Source organism: Phalacrocorax carbo, chromosome 2 (genome assembly GCF_963921805.1).
Source record: "Phalacrocorax carbo chromosome 2, bPhaCar2.1, whole genome shotgun sequence".
In the NCBI taxonomy this organism is placed as follows: domain Eukaryota; kingdom Metazoa; phylum Chordata; class Aves; order Suliformes; family Phalacrocoracidae; genus Phalacrocorax; species Phalacrocorax carbo.
The window spans coordinates 65,258,210-65,271,121 of NC_087514.1; positions in this window are offsets into that span (position 1 = coordinate 65,258,210).

Here is a 12,912-nt window from a genome sequence, read left to right on the forward strand (position 1 = left end):
CAAAACATACTGAGAAAGTAACCACAGCTTAGTTTATTTGTCAAACTGAAATACCTCAGCCACCTTCAAATGCATTTTCTGAAGCACCAGAAGAGCCGAGTGCAGGAATCAACACTAACAAAACACATGCTGTAAAATATATTCCTTCCGTTCAAGATTTAGGAAAGCTTCTAAAAACGAATGGTCCTTACTGCAGGCTTTGCAGGTTAGGGCTCATGCCCTTCCACCCTTCCTCCTTCCCTCCCTTTCTCTCAGCATTTCTCCTTGGTGCTTGCATCTGAGCTGAGGGTTTGTACTTCCAGGGAATTGGTGCAACCTCTCCGTCCCCCAGCTGCTCAGCGCAGCAGGTACTGGGGGAACGCTGCTCTTAGTATTTTGATTGGGCCAAAATGCAAAACATCGTGGGATTTCCAGGGTTTGAGCTTAAGAGCCTCGATAAAAGTGCTACCACGAGAGCTAAATTTGAAACCGCAAAAATCTCTGTTTATAGGAGAAATGTCCTGTTTACTTTAACAAAGAGAACAAGCCGGGGGGAGGGGGGGGGGGGAGAAGAAAAAAAAACAAACCCAAAACAAACAGTAGTCCAAATCACTGGTTCCTTCAAATTTTGATCTCAGACCCCATCTTAACAACAGAAAATGCATTCACGTCCCAGCCTAAGCATGTTAAAGGGGTCACATACACAATATTCCCTTCTGCCAGTGATGTGTTAAATGCTAGCATACCAACCTACATAACAACTTCCATTTCTCTTTATCCCATCCATACACATATACAAATATTAAAAGAAGTCAAGGTTGCACAGCCAGCACTCAGAAATGTCCAAATTTACCTCCCTCACATATATCACACACTATTACTCCACTCCTGGTATCTGGCACCTTTTTTCTTTTGTGCCAGTCTGCTAGCAGACCTCTACCCGCTCCCAGAACCTGATTTCTCCACATTGCACCTCCCAGCCCTCTCTGCCCTTCCCAGTGCCTCAGTGTTTCCCTGCCTCTCTCTCCCTCCTGCAGCTTCTTCTTCTGTGCATCTTGTTCCTGCATCCCATATCCCTCCTGCCTCCTGTCACCTCACTCATCTGTTTTCAGGCAGGTGCACTGAGGAAACAAGGGACAAATCTTCCCATTTTCTCTGCTGTGACTGAAGCACACCTGTCGCAACCACAGGTCATAGCCACAGATACGTTACTATACCTATAATAGCCACAAGCAACTTGAGGAAAGTCCTGCTCTGATAGGGCTGGGCCAGATTCTGCTGCCAAGCTTGGATGTACCTCTGCTAAATATGTGTAAGAATAAGATTTCCATGGAGCATTACAGCCCAATGAAACATGGACAGATTTTCCCATTAGTTTTAAACTCTAAGAGTATTACCCTCCCGCTTCACCTGTACCTGAGATGAAGAGTTTTTTCATGTTTCTTTCCTAAAAAATCCAGTCCAAGACAAAGATGTGCTTTAGAAATGTTCAGTCCAAAATGTTAAAGCTTAGCAACTGAAAGCCCATTAAAATAATAATAACTTATTTAGCAGCCTTAACCATAGCCTTCTAACTGACCCACAACAGTAGCAGCCTTACAGATTATATTTCTACAGCGTAACTGTATACCTGTCCATGGACATGCCTCACCTAGAAATCAGAAGATTACCCCAGTCAGTCATGGGACAGCAAACTCTACAAGTCCCACTAGAGGAAGAGTGTTTTCAGGGGCACCACAAATATATGGACTAAAACAAAAAAGAGCTGATGTCAGCATAAGGCTTAGACCCAGAAGAGTAAAACCAGTTTGAATACAGAGATGAAAGTAGCTGGGCTTGAACATAGAGAATATGTTTCACGCATAGGCATCACATATCTAAGACCAAAACATAAAACAAAGCTAAGGAGTTCAAGCCAGCGCAAGCACAGCCAGATTATCCTTGCAGATGTGGACCTTACACCTTCAGATAGCCCTTCTCCGGTGTCCCCCAACCTGCAGGTATTTCTAGAGAAAGCGACTTCAGAGTCTGTGATCCGAACCTTGCTGAACTTCCACCTGAGCCTTGGAGATCTTTATCAGGGACATCCCATCCAATGGAGGAAGAATCCCTGCTGCCCTGGACTCTCATTCTGTGACACTATCAGGTGAAAGCACCAGGTGATAAAGAATGGGTTTTACTTTGCCTCAATCATATGCTTTGGGCTTTTTGATTCTTGAACCCAAAACATCTGCACCACTTCCCAAACTCTGCGATTACAATGGCTAGCTGCAGGACTTCAGTTCAGTAAGGAGAAGCCCTCAGGTAAGGAGAAGGCAGTACTTCTAAAAGTGATGGTAATTTACATCTTGTGTACCAGTGCATACCTTGCACTTGCTTTTGAGCTGAGGGATGAGTTCAGCTATCAGCTTATTTAACACTCATTCACCCCATCCAGGGACCCCTGCCAACTCCTGAACAGGGTTCAGCAAAGCTCGTGCCTGAGTGGGACTGTGCCATAATCCTCGCCCTGCAGCCTGGCCCCAGGCACTTTTGCTTACTTGTGCTTGTGGAATGGGAAGGAAGAAGCACAAAGTGCGGGCAAAAGAGGTAAAATAAAGGAGTAATTTGCTTCCACATTCAGTAACAAAGCAATTGTGTTTCATTGCTACCACCTCAATATACTCTCCACTTTGCATATCTAGGAAGTGAATTAGATTGAGCCAAACTCACTATTTTAAAAATCATCTAGGGAATGCCTTTTAATTTTCAGTCTCTTTTCCTCTTTGATGTGTTCGTATAGTTTCCAGTTACACTATGCAAGAATCTCAGATATTCATGAAGAAGCAGCTGGGCCAACTCGCCTGTCACTTCATTCTCTTTCACGCTGCCCTGACAGCACGAAGCAGATGAACTCTAGTGGGTATCACCCTCTGGAAGATTTCCCTTGCCTGATGGGAACCCTCTGTTGTCATCAGGCTGTTGGCCAAAGCACTGACTTGGGAGGTGTTTGCCTCTTCCCAGCTGGCATCAAATTACTGTAACAGCCTCTCGGGTCTTCTAGAATAAGTAGGAGTTCAGGATTAAACACCCGTCCTGTTCATAACAACTGTCTCCAGAATCACATTTCTTTTATCTATCCCAGCCCTAGGGTGAGTGCTTGGATGAAGCCAGGCCATGTCGTACTGCAAGAGATTCATCCATCCCGAACACCGGCCCCAGGCTCATGGTGCTGCCTGGGGGCCTGGGAGCACCTTGCTGAGCAGCCTTGTCCCAAAAAGTCACACACGTGTCCCCTCTCTCTCCCAGCAGGGAGTCCTCAGAAGGCAACCTCTGACCCTCTGATACCATACCTGCACCCTCAATTACACTTTCAGCCAGAACCACGGTCTATAATGCTCCGTGAACAATTTTACCCCTCTACAATTTTTTTATACAGCCCTAAGTGGCCAGAATAGGGGCACAAATCTTGCTCCCAGATCTTGCCCCAGCTGCTGTACACCAGTTTGTTCAAAGCATTTAGTGGTGAGAGACTAATTAGGATGCTTTAACTATAATTCCCAAGTCCTCTATTCATTTACCTTAGCAGAATCACTTTTAGTTATATTATATTCTAACTCTAGAGACTGCAACACAAAAATCCAGTCTGGATTTTGTGATCAGTTTGAATTGCCTTTCCAGCATTTTTTAGTCTCAAGTTTATGCTTATTCAAATTCTACTTAGTCTGTTTATCAAAATCCTATGCAGAAAATATGCTAATTGGCAGAGAAGCCCTTTTTTTCAGTGTCAACTTGCTCGCACTACATTCCTTACAAATGGAGCCGTAGTTTATTGTAAAGGATACCTCCCAGCCCACAGCTTCCTCAGGTATCTGATGCAAACCAAGAAACGCGCCCAGCTGACATCCTTTCATGCTTGACCCGATTCATGGGCTGAAACCACAACTGTGATAAGTGCACTGAAAAGATTACTAATGAGGAAGCTGCCTAGAACAAGTCTGTAAGCAGCCACGTTGCTTTCGGTTTTAAAAAGCTAACACTACAAGGTTGTTGTATCGATGTAACTCTTCCGAAAACTGGCACTTGTCTCTTATTCAGGACCCGCATTGTCATTGTTGTTGTTTGGCTGGTAGCCTGGCTGGGGAGGGAAAGAAAAAGGGAGGCAGAGAAAAGCAAAAAAGAAACTTGGGCATCATTTCAAGGCCTGAGATGAGGACAGGTTTGCCGAGAGATATCTTGGAACTGTACAAGGTAAGCATGGTCTAAATCACCTGCTTTGGGAAGATAAGTACCGCGAGTTCTCTAAGCTAAACGTACACTGCTGAAATTTGATTGAAAACTTTGCGATGTGAAGACTGAAAATCACAAGAAGGAGGCAGGCAGCGTTTAATCTCCTGTTGGATGACAATTCAAGATAGACTGATAGAGATACCTGCTGCCTGATAAACCAGTCAATATTGTAGATGGTAGATACTTGCAGGAAACAGACACTGCAAAGGGGAAGAAAATCCTCGGTATTTTTATATTTTTATCCTGTCCTCAGCTCCCTGCTAAGCAAGACGAGACTTGTATTTTCCTCTGTTAAGTTATCGCACTTCAGATGCTGTGACCACCCAAATTTCTTTTAAAGGGCATGTTGTTTAAGGTAGGAGTAACATGTATACAAAAGGTATGGACAATATCCAGGAAACTGGGAATTGCAAATGCCTGGAAACAGCCTGATAGAAACCAAAGGTGACAGATCCTGCCATGATCCCTTATTACTTTTTTTTCTTGTCTGTTATGGAATAATTATTTGCCCACTAAGCTATTGCAAACTGAATAGTGGGGTTTTGTATGAGCAGTAGGTCTTTCGAACAAGTGTACCTGGCGGTAACACCAGGAAAAAAAAAAAAAAAGCATGAAGTTTGAAAAAGCATGAGGAAATCACAGACGAGCAGAAAGCACTATTTACACTTCTGTTTGAAAGGACTTGGATAAGTCAGTGTGTACATATTCTCACCACAACACTTCAGTTTTTGTGTGCACCTATCCTTCGTGTTATGTTTATTATGAGAGCTAAGACAGCAGGCTTTCTAACAGCTCTCTGCTGCTGCTGTCTTACCATGATTTTCCTATCTTTTAATTAAAAGTATATTTCACAGCCAAGCCAAATGTTTTATAATAACAAGAAGGAAATGCAGAGAAACAGCAAGGAAAACTTCTGACCTGCTGTGGACTGAACATACTTCTCTTGCCATGCAACGAGACTAAATCATTGCATGTGTTGCTGATGGACATTCGTCATTATTTCTTCCCAAACTGAAGGCGTATTTCATTTTCCTGAAGCCTGGATTTTCTCCAAGTTTTGCAGGAAAACGTTGCTGCCATTGGAGCTTGTTGCTGTATGTCACCACCTGCTGGCAAATATCAGTTGAGGGTTTCTGTCTTGGTTGCGCAGCTGAAACAGCGTAGACAAGGACTTTTATCTTCCTTGATAGAGACAGATAGGTGGCCGCAAAGAGAACATATGTTATTTAAACAGATTTTTGGTCTCGAATGCATATATTCAGACCAAGCCTGTTTGTATAACATGCAGTCTGGATCCTGCAAACCATTACTCAGGCAACTAATTCTTAATAAAGGAGAAAAGATGCAATTGCATAGAAAAGGTTACCAATGTGGGAAAATGTTCATAGACTCCCCTGGTTCACAGACTTGGGTTTGCTAGAAAAATAAACAAAAGTTTAAAAATACATGGTATAGGCTGCTATCTAATTTTTTATTTTATATATTAGATCTAATTAAAAATAATGTAGTGTGAAAACTCACAATAACCTTCTTTCATATTTCAATTCCCTATTCAATACTATTTATTTCACAGGTTTAACAATGAGGGTTTTCTTTTCTCTTCATTTTTCTCTTCATTTTTTTCCCCTGGATATTTTTAGAAATCAGCCTTTTGAATATGAAAGCATATTTTGAAGCACCTAATATTTATTCTATCCACTCTAATAGGTAAACGTGCATTGCAGTGTGGGCACTAATGCTGATAATTCATATCATTTATCTGATAGATCAGGAGCCATTACGGCCTGTTGTGTAAATTCATATTTTGGCACTCTTTAAAAAGTGGATTATTATTGACCCAATAGACCGTAACAGCTCCAAAGAAGCCATTACTGTCTATTGTGTAAATCCTTCATGGCGCATGTTTTATTGACCCATTGGAGCCATCATGGTCTGTCTTGTCAATCCGGATGCCACGCACGCGTATTAAGGCTGCCTGCGTAATATCCGTACGGAGCAGTAGTCACATTACTGATACGTGCGCCTATGAAATTACATTTTGAGCCACATCAGACAGCTGTTTTTTCCTCAGGTTCCCAAACACCTATTGTTCTGGTTTGCATCCGGAACTAGAGACAAGGGCTACAAAAATCACTTGAAGATAACGAAGCCATTAGTCTTTTTGTCTTTAAAAAAAAAGAGTGAAAATCAGGCTCCCCTTCACCAGGAAGAACACAGAAATGGCTGGGGGTGGCCAGACCACCACAGGCCTTCTCCGTTACCCCCTCTCCTCTCCCAGCTGCACGCATACAGGATGGTGCTGAATAAAGGAAATGTCCTCTCCTCCCTTCTGGGAGCTGCCACCTTGCCGGACAGCAGGCTGGCCAGTTTGCCTGTACAGGAGGGAGGCTGGGCAGCATTTGCCCTCTACAATAAGATGACCAACCTGCACAAAGAACGGGCAGGCTTGCACACAACCCTAGGCGGAAGGGCTCATACACTCCATGTGCTCCAAGGTGCCTGGATTTGAGGGCTTTAATGAGAAAAGGAGGGGGAAAAACGAGACCCCGGTGGAAAGCCTGTCCTGAGGAAGTGCCAACCCTGCAAGCCAAACTCCTGCAAATCCTTTCTATTGGTTAACCCCTCTGCAGGCAAGCAGTATGGCCCACCCTGAGCATCACTCTGCCCAGCACACACCCATCAAGGCAAACACAGCTCCTTGTCAGGAGCCCGTTACCTGCAGACGGTCTCATTCCTTTTCTTCAATGAGTCCTAAACAAAAAAAAACACAGAGAAACCACAAAACCTGAGCTCCCTCCAAAGCAAAGTGTTCCTTAGGCCAGACCGAATTCAGCTGAGTAGCCAGTGGGGCTACATTCAACCTGCAGCTGCCTAAAGGCTTGAATTATTCCCATGCCTGGCACAATAAAGATGTAGTGTTGGCAGTGGTTGCTTGTCTTATACGTTCATAAATATTTATCCAAATATTAATGAGCAGAAAAAAATTTATTTCTTTTTTTCCTAATTGTAACATCAATTCTAATATGTTTTGTTACTTAGTCACCTCACAAGTAAATTGATTTTCTTATCCACCAATAGGTATTTAAACGTTTTACAAGTGCATTCCAGGATCCTGAAATGAGAACTGTGTTTGGATCTCGTAGCAGGGCTGGTACTTTTAGATTTATTTAAATTTTTTTGCTAACACAGTAGGAGTTATGTAATAAAAACTCAGCATAAAGGATGGGTAATGATTTCATGTGATGTACATCTGTGAAGGCTTCAGAAGGTACACAAAAACAATGTAAGCACACAAAATGTACGACGTATTGCAGAAGAGCATTTGCTCTTACTGTTCCTCTACAAACATTTTTTTCCTCTTTTTACACACCCCCCCCCCCTCTTTTACATAATGTCAGCATACTTTAGGATTTCCAGTTGCAAGTGTGGGTATCTAATTTCCAAGATGGCATTGGAGAACTCTTCTTGAAATTTGGTTTCCGATTCAGCAGCCTGCTAAAACACACAGTTGGTTTAATGGACGCAGAGTCCCAGCAAAGTCAGCTACCTGCTTAGCCACCTTGCTAAATTGAGGCCTCACTTTTGATAGATCTCAACAACTTTTCATCACCCACCTAGATAATGAAAGATGCAGGTATTCTGACCTTGCATAGCAACTGAAAACTTTTTCAGCGATATTACTTGTGACAGCCATATATTTCCTCGGAGGGGAAGATAAAGCCTTTGGTCTATGCAATTCACTAAAAGAACACTTTATTAGTCCAGCATTTCCTTGTGTGTGGCTGGAAATGTTATCAGGTGCTCACTGACATCCTGCTGTGCATTAATGCCAGAGGACCACAGCAAACAACCTCTGGTGCTGATAAGAAGTAGGCATGAGACCCTCTTCTTCCTGCATAGGTACCCATAAGCTCACCCTCTCTAGTGGTGGTATGTATGGGAGGTGGAGATTTTCTGCCATTAGTAGAATTACATCAGTGACCCAGGAGGCTCATCTATTTTGGGCAGTCTAGAGATGCCCCTCAGTGCCCTCACAAATGAGGAAAGTGGGAGCTTTTGCATGTCTTTTGCATGGACGTATGTTGTAATTTGTCTTTTGGTAGTGGTTTATTTGCCATTGTTCCCACAAAGAGAATAAAAAGGTCTCCCAATTTAGTAAAAGTATGCAAACCCCTTTCACCTATTCCCTAATGAGATTAAGAAGAATTTAGGTAGATCTGATATCAATGAAGTTCATACACAGGATACAATGTTTACCAAATAAACACATTTCTTTTATAAATGGCAGCTTTACTTCTTTTCTAATTCACTTATTTTTAGAGCTAGGAATTGATTTGTTCAGAGGTAAGAATAGCAGCTTCACCACCAGCTTCAGGGGAGCTATACCCGATGCACACTGGTGTAAGCATAGGCAAAATTTCGACACAATATCCTGGCTCAAGAGTTGCTTTCCTTCTCCTCCAGGATTGCTGAGACAAAGGACAATCCAAAATGTTGTCAAAGGAACCCCCCGCAAGGAGAGGGCAAGGGGGTCCAGCAGAGCTCAACATCTATTACAGCCACTGTAAATCAGGAATAAAGACTGCACCTTCTGGGAATATTATGTACATGTTCCTGGTCCCCATTTTAGCTACAGGAAAGGGAGACTAGGTCAGCCAGCTTCATCTCAACACTAAAAGAATGCACTCATATATGCCCCCACTACTACAGTTCAGATCAGAAAAAATTCCCCCAAAACCTGCACTAACCATTGTCGCAGTTTTTCAGGGTTATAGTAGAAATTCCCAGGGTCTGATACTCTTCTAGTTCAGTGCATAGCCTCATGCTGTTTTGTGGGGTTTTTTATATGCTAATAATAAATGCTCATGATCTGCTTTTTGTATTTCTATCATGGTGTTCTGCTTCTGTTCATAAAACCATGGACAAGCAAGCCTTTGCCTGGCTCTCTCAGGGCACGCAGCTGATGGGCTGCCTGAAACAGCAGGGGGCCACGGAAAAAAAATACAACCAAAATTTTCAGCATCAGGATCACCTCACTCATAAACTCCTGACAGACTGAACACACTGGAGCTGGTATTACTGGAAAGATGATGATTTACCTTCGGACTTCCCAACTGCAGCTGACTCTGAATCCTGCCACAAAAGGCAAACAAAAAACAAGAAAATATTTGATGACTTTGTGTTTTTCTGTGACAACCAACATCATTTATGACCCATTATGTAATGACACGAGCATTATACATTGAAAAGCTGTCTCGAAAGACATTGTAAATAAACATTTCTGGTTTGCAAACAGGAAGCCAGAAATATTACTGTGGAATAGTAAAAGGATGGGGTTAGATTCTTGAAATGCGAGTGATTTGTTTTTTCCTTCCATCTCTCCCAAACTCCTGGTGCAGACATATTGTTGCTAGCTAATGCATGTCATTTTCTCTCCACCCTTATAGCTAAAATATTAACTTAAAAAAAAAAAAGAACAGCAATAGAAAGACAGACTAGATAGATACAAGATGAGAAGGAAAAGTGGCAGAAAGGCAAAATAGAAGGTATGAAGTATTTGAGACTACAGGGATTCAAATCAAGAGCTGGAAAAGCCTAACTTCCAACAGTGGCCCATTGCAAAGCCTTCAGCAGAAGGCACAAAATCACCATCAATAAATATTCCCATGGGGAAGCATCTTCAAATTCCACATATTGCATATGCAGTTATGTTCTGCGCCGTGCAGGGGGAGATTTTTCAGATATGTGCAGCCATCCTAGCAATGAGAGGTGTACAAAGAGAGGCAATAGTTCATATTAGCCTAAGTATTTCTGGAAAAAAACAGGGTTTGGGGCTCAAAATTCTTCTTCAGGACAGAGATGAGCAACAAACTTCAAGCTAGGCTTTGCTGCTTCTTTTTCAGTCCTGAAGAAGTGCCTGTGTACTCAAAATCCTGTCTGGTTTTTCAGATATGTTTCTCAGTCCAGTAACTATCTCACTACAAGCCCTGCTTGGCTCCTACCCTTAAGCCATTACAACTACTACAGCACTACTATTAGCTACCTGCCCTTGGCTTGAGTGAAGCAAACTCCTGACAGCAATGGGTTTTAACTGGCCAAATTGCACTCTTTTCCCATCGCAGCCCACGCAGGGGGTCACGCCGCCGACTGCGGCGCAGCGCCCTGGGTCCAGCGAAGCATGGGCTGCCAGCCAACACGGGAGTTGGAGGAGGGCTCACCAGCAGCTTCCACCAGAGCAGGATCAGGCCCTTTCTTTTCTTTGACATATTTCAAAACATACCCTTTTTTCTATGCTAACTGCTCATAACAGTTGCCCAGTCCAGGCATCAAATAAACACTGGCTTTTATATCCCAGCACTAGTGTTATTGTGAAGGAAGTGTTCAGTCAAACAATACCGCTGAACAAAATCTTTTCTCCTACTGATGTCGTGTGACAAATTTTTTTTTTTTTTGCTTTAACCTGAATTTCTAACCCATTTGAAAACCTGCCATTTTTTCACACATTAATGGGAAGGTTGTTTTTTTTTCTACCTCCTTTCTCTGCCTTTCCCCCCCCTTCAGTAGATGAACTTTAAATGCAATAGTGTGCTCATCCTGAGTGACCCTGCCTGCTGGGAGTAATTGTCTAGAGGAGAATAGAAGAATCTAAGAGCTTTTGTGCAAGGGAATAGAGAAGACAGACTTTATTATGATTCTGAATCGTAAGCGCGCTCCTTTTTTTTTTTTCCCTCTCTCTCCCTTTCTTTTTTTTTTTTTTCGGGTTCTAACAGCTGTTTCCCATCACAACCGGTGTTTGAAAGACACAGCAAAATTGAGTGTATCAGTATCACAATTAGTTTCACAGGCGGCTAATAACTTACTTGCCAGCCATGCCTGATTTAATCAGGACAGTCCTGATTTATGGTTGTTTGTCCCAGTGTCCGATTTTCTCTGCCAGCTCCATCACAAGGAGATGCATGCAGCCTGCTTCTGTGCTCCATCAGGGCCACCGGTTCACTACGGTGGGCTCGCTGCACTGGAGGGGAAAAGGAGGAGGCAGCTTAAATGAGAAGTCTGGAGTCCTCTAACACAACTCAGGAAACATATTCTTCTTACTGTGATAAACAGAGCAGCTCACACTGGTGCAGGCGTGCCAGGCTGACTTGTAGGGGCTTGTACATTTATCAAGGTATCTCACAGTGGCCTGCTACCCCCCTTCCCCTGTGACCTGGAGGAACCTCCTGGGTTAGGGTCAAGAGGTGATTTTAGCAGCACATTATCTCAAGCCTGCAAGGCCCCGAGCTGCTGCGAGTGAGTCTTCTGTCAGTGGTGCCAAATTACGCGTGGCTCATTTTTGCAAAGTGATCTACTGCTGCTGCTCATTGGGGACAGAGCTGAGACCATCCAACTCATTTTTCTTAGGACTGCAAGCTGGTCTGGAGGAAGTCCCAGCAGCAAGAGCCCAGCTCATGCCTTTCTCACTCAGCAACTCTACTCCTTGGAGTTGAAAAAAATGTCCATGAGAAGCTATTTAATGGATCGGTCGTAGCACTTAAAAGATGAGATCCGAGATACTCGCCTATGGATGCAAAAGGGCAGGAAAAAGAAAAGGAGAAACCAGGTTTGTATGAGGCTTTTGTCTAGGCTGTCTATACCACTGTTCCTCCCATGTAAAAGAAATATGCAAATCTTTTCCTTGAAGAACACAGAAAATTAAGCAACGCTGAGTTTTAAACAGGCTTCTTAATTAACACCTACTTGGCCCTTCAAGGTGGGTTTCCCCACAGCTGACTGCAGATTGCTCCAGCACTCTCCTTCACATCTCTCTGCAAGGCTCTCTTTGCCAGGATGCTTACAAGACCAGAGCAGTGACTAAGCCACTGCTGAGCCGAGCCCAGAACCCGTTGCTGTCTCACTTCTACCTTGGGCTCCCCAGGGAAGGCAAGGTAAAGGATCTGTCTCTATCCACTGTTTCTCTCTCATCTTTTGGTTTGGTTTGGTTTTGCTTGATTTCTGAAGTGGAGAGAAGTTTGAGGCCCAAATCCATGGCTGCGGTTTCTGGGTGCCACTACAGTAACAATAACCCTCAGGGATATCTCATTAGTGGAGCTGTGGCACGTTCATGTCAGAGGGAGCCTGTGCATCATGATTAAGAGTGTTTTCAACCTGCAAACAGAGGTTTTCTGTTTCAGTTTGAAAGGTTGTCGTGGAAAATCCCTTGTGCCACCTGTTTTTAAAGATGTGTGTTACACTCCTATAGTTAGCTCTGAAAAGTGAAAGAGAAGGTAGGCCTTGTCATCACCTTTTTAAGTCAGGGATCCAGAAAACTAGGGTACCCAGTTTGAAAGGGGAGATGCAAGCAGGCACTTTGCACCTTCCTTACATGCGCTGGGGGATCACGCTGCAAGGGCATTGCTTAGGGCTGCCACACAGTCCTGGTCCTTGTCCTGAGGAGCTTACAGTTTGGGTAGAAAGGCAACAAACTCTCGGGGAGGCTTGAAAGAAGGAGGGTTTTTTTTCTTATTTTCCTCTTTTCTTACCCTATATATAGCATTTGGTAATGCATGACAGAGAACACACGGTTATTCGAAGCATAACAACTAACCAAGTTGCAAGAGAGGGCATTGACTAGTTCCCTAGATGACAAGACACAAGCAGAGGCCACAGCACATGTTTTTCTCCAGC